The sequence below is a fragment of the Dipteris shenzhenensis genome, chromosome 2, assembly GCF_047967505.1.
Source record: "Dipteris shenzhenensis isolate YYH24624 ecotype China chromosome 2, Dip_SZ_1.0, whole genome shotgun sequence".
Classification (NCBI taxonomy): Eukaryota; Viridiplantae; Streptophyta; class Polypodiopsida; order Gleicheniales; family Dipteridaceae; genus Dipteris; species Dipteris shenzhenensis.
In genome coordinates this window covers 22,859,187-22,863,928 of record NC_141597.1, presented here as the reverse complement: position 1 = coordinate 22,863,928, position 4,742 = coordinate 22,859,187, and the positions used below count along the sequence as shown (strand labels likewise).

Below are 4,742 nucleotides of genomic sequence, written 5' to 3'. Positions count from 1 at the left end.
CCTTTTCACTGAAATGGACAACGTGTTGACATCTGTCCATTTTGGTAGAAATAGCACTAAAATGCACACTACTAATGTGTGCTTTCACAATTGCATTCAACCTATACATTTTAAGATTTTTATTATATATGAATGCTCTTTGGACATAAGATCTCAAAGAGGAAGAGTTAAGTAGATATAAGGTCGACATAAATGTCATCTATGTAGCTTTCAATTCTGCGAGTTATTTTGACCACAAGGATGATTTTGCCAACACATTGTATGCTTTTGCTTTTAATCTACATTCTTGAATCATGCCTCAAGTTAAAGGAGGAACTCCTTGATTGAGGAAAGTCCTCTATGGAAGGGGGTGAGAGTTTATGGAATAATGGAGAAATCCCCCAAAAGATCACATGTATATAAATAGACATGCTTAAGTATTCATAGACATGTATGTGTGTTATACATTTATTTGTGTCCATATGTCATGTATGAAAATGTCAAGATGTATATATGGAAGTCTATTGTAAATGTAAGCATATGCATGGAAGATGCGGTCTCTTCCATTAGCAAATGAGTGCTATATGGGGTTGAGAGTTTGAGAGGTTATGTATGTATATGCAGATATAAATTCATACATAGATAAGTTTATACATGCATACATAAAACTATTTACATGTGTTTTCTTATTTGTACATAGAAAAGGATATGCAGACATATGCATAAATATGTGAAAATAGATCTCAAACAGATGTGTTTAAAGATAAATAAAGACATGTGTATAAAGATAAATAAATATGTTTAGATATTCCTTTATACACATCTATGTATAGGAGTTTGAATGTTAGCTCTATGTATCAATAATAGTATATTAGTTTGACTGTTAGCTCAATGTATCTTTAATAGTATAGCAGTTTGACTGTTGGCTCTAAGATAAACTAGACCCTAAATGCATGTGTTCAAAATGATAGTGTAAACATGTCTCTGATTAGTGTTTAAAAAATTTAAGAGTTGTGCTCACATTGAACTCTTGATCTTCATAGAATGTTTTGGAGAAGAATAGCATGTGCTGTGAACAATAGATTTTTTCTATAGTTTGCTATGCTATATTTGCTCTTGGATTAGATTTTCATTGTCTTGCAATCTCATTTCATATGTAACCAGTGTATGAAAAGGTGTTATTTTTGTATTTCATTTCAGGATGACTGGAAGGAAAGGTAAAAAGCCTCAAGAGGCTCTGCCTCCAAAGTTAGCAAGAGGAAAGAAAATAGATCCCCCTGCCCAATCATCAGTAGGTGGGATAGAAGAACCAGGGAGTGCAGCAGGTTCTGAGCTTGATACATCCTCTGTTCAAAGAGATGAAGGACCAAGATTGGAGGAGGTTGAATTGGATGACACTGAAGTGCAAGTGGAAGGAGGAGGTGATGTGATTGGAAAATGCAGGATGCTTGATTCATATCATTGTCCTCGCATTCCATTATGTAGATTGATCCCCTATGCACGAGTACGAGGACTGCGTGATGATGTGTCTTCACTAAAAAGCACATTCCAAGTGGAGGGCTACCTTCCAGAGAAAGGATCTTTCATAGTGTCCGTTTGCAAAAGTGATGGAGAGGAGGTAGTAGTGACAGATGATATGATGGAGAGGTGGTCTCCCACTTGGAGAGATGTTAATGAAGAGTTTGAGAATGACGCTATCAAGTCATGAATTTAAATTTATGTCAAGAAGGATGTTTTTTGTTTGGGAGCGAAATCATAGGACTACTGCTTGGATGAGTGTTATAAAGGATATCTTTCCTACAAACAAAAAATGACACATAAGAGTGGTTTGCACGATAATTGATCCTAGAAAAATAAGTGAGATTGCTCTATTGGCTGGCCTACAGCGCATGAATTCGTAAGTACTTTGATACCTTTTTTTCTTTCATTATTTTGTGTTGTATAATTCTTTACCTTCATTATTTTTATTTTGTACAAACGAACTAATCTTTTGATGTATCTTGTAGTATGAATGAGCATGCCATCGTCAAACCTAGCCTCCGAGACACACTCATAAATGCACAACATTTGTGAGTGTGATCCTACGATATTTATGAAATCATTGTCTCCTAATGAAGTAAAATTCATAGAGAACTGGAGGGCTCATGAGAGTAAAGGAAAAAGGCCTTGGTTTCCATTGACAAGAGGCTATCTTGCAAGATTGGTCTTTCAGGTTTAATGCTACACTTCTCTTGGTGCTTATTCTCTTTCATTCCTTTTCTTTCTATAAAAGGAAATCTTTTGTGTAGGTTGAGTACAATACAGAGCTTAAAAAAGCAATTGATAAGATATCCACAAAGATGCCTATAGACCAAAGAATAGAAGCTGAAGGAAAGCAACGCGTCCTGATTCAAAAGAGAATTGCTGACAGGATGGGAAAGGTGAGAGTTTAATTCTTCTTGTTGTACATTTTTAAATCATTTTATGCATCTAACATGCAATGCTTGGATAGGTTTTGAATTGCATAGATCCAGGCTTGGGTGAGGCCTGGTTGGAAAAGTTATTTGCCTTGCGATTTGATGGTCTAGACTCTTGTGTAACTTTGGAGAAGCTGCAACTCATAGCAAAGTCTGATTTGAGATTGGAGAAAAAAATCATTTTTCTTTCCTTGTTAGAGGCTACCAAACCAATGAGGGATATGTATTTCATGCCTGTGGGGGATGTGGAGTATAGAGGGTGAGTTGTTCCTTTCATAAATAAACTTATTTTGCAGTGTTTGTATATATTATAGAAGTGCCATAAGTCTTAGTTGTGTGAATACTTTGTTTTTCACTTGTGTAGATGGATTAATAGAGAGATATTTCTTGAGAAAGTAGAGACCCAGGCTTTGAAAGTTCTTGATGACTTGAGGATTGTAACAACCATGGGCATTCCTTTAGAGACACCAAAAGATTACACAATGCAACAATACATGGAGGACATAAAATTAGAAGGAAGAAAGCATTTGTTCTTAGCTCTACGATCAAAGGATTCAAAGATTGAGAGTAAGGGAGGAAAGAAAGCAGACGATCTCTCTGAGTTGGACATGGTCGCTCACAGGGTTGTCTACAGGTTGGTCCCTTTTAGTTTTCATGATGGTGCTTTTCTATTTGTTTTGTGAAGCTTATAACAACATTGAACTTGACAATCATTTTTATTTGTCTCAAATTTTTTGTGAACCTTTCTATATATAGGAGGTCCAAATAATTAGTGATTGTTGATTTGTAGGTATCTTGCTCATTTGGTAAGAGAGAGAAAGATCTTAGAGATTCCAAATTTGTGCAAGAGTTGGGTGGAAATTGGTCATGCTGCTTGTATGTATCCTCCTGGCATGCACAATCACACTCAATGGGAACTTGCAAATTGTCCTTGGTGGATAGACTTCCCCAAGGGACAAGTATTGGTACGTGAGAGAGACTTTCACAAGAAATATGCTTCATCTAAGGACATTGAGGAAAGTAAGGATAAAATAGGGGGAAGCTCTAGAAAAACAAAAACACAAGCACAAAAACAAGAACAAGCTCAAAAGAAAGGTAAGAAATATACATACATGTTGAGTTCCTAATATTGTTTATGATGAGGGTTTGGAATAGTATACTAACGTTATTCTTTCCTATCCATTTAGATGAGGAGCCATCTAGTCCACCAAGGCAAGATAAGGATCAAATGGAGCATGCAAGTAAGGTTCTAGTTATTTTTTGTTCTTGCTATCGGTGTTTCAAAATTTCCTTTGGTTGTGTTTGATATAAATTTTCCATGTAGGTTCACAATCTATCACAAAGTTAGTACAACATTATGTATTTCATAAGGCACAATCACCGGATAGTCTATCGACTCGTGGTATCACTCCATTATATGCTTGTATGGTGGGTGATTACATAACCATGGGCATGGACTTTTCACAGTCCAAGAAAAATGAAAAGTATACTATTTTGCATGAGTTTTTCATGAATGTAGTTAGCCCTGATCGAGACTACATGCAGTTGGGTAAGAAGATTAAGTGGGCTGCGGATTTTATATTGGTTGACTTTCCCACTGGATTTCCACTTGATGAGAGAGAACCCATCCCAGTTTGGAACCTCTTATTGGAGGACCATGTGCGTTATGGGCTTGCCGTTGTAGCAGCTTCATTATCAGATAGTGGTTGGCTGGTAGTTATATGTCCTATGGTAGGTAAGGTTCAATATCTAGCACTATTGTTGTTATATGTCCTCTATTCCCATTTTTCTTGTATGAGATAGTGTCATTTGATTGTAGGACATTGTATTTCGTGGATGGAGCGCTTTGCATTTGTTCAAGGCTTGGAAGTTGTTAGACGTGTAGTCATTCATGACAAGCTTCCACATGGATACTGTAAATACCATGGTATAACTCTTAAGGTATGCTACAATTCCATGCATGGTGTGTTGTAATGCTACATTCATGAACTTTTTAATGTGTTACTTTATGTGGGATTGATAGATGCCATGTTACATGTAGTATGCATGCTAGGTTTTAATGGTAAAATCATTTATTTCATTTGTGTTCCATATGTGTGGTCACATGTAGTCTTTCATGCTATGATACTTGTTGGCTAAGGTCATTCTTTAGTATGTGGTTCTCTATGCATGATTCACAGATGCAGTCATCTATGTTGGCTCTAATACGTAGAGCTAAGAAGACTCCATCAATTTATTTGGAAGAGAGTGTTCCACTATTTCAAAACCTTTCCATTGATCCGCTATCTGATTTATGGACTCACTATG

The 4,742-nt window shown here is 36.3% G+C and overlaps 1 long non-coding RNA gene across 1 annotated transcript; it reads left to right on the top strand.

The window, feature by feature from the left end:
• Positions 1 to 3,458: 3,458 nt before the first annotated feature.
• On the top strand, positions 3,459 to 3,952 carry LOC147904496 (uncharacterized). The gene is made up of 3 exons (XR_015543121.1): positions 3,459 to 3,530; positions 3,623 to 3,676; positions 3,760 to 3,952. It is a non-coding gene; the product is annotated as an uncharacterized LOC147904496 (long non-coding RNA).
• The last annotated feature ends 790 nt before the right edge of the window (positions 3,953 to 4,742 follow it).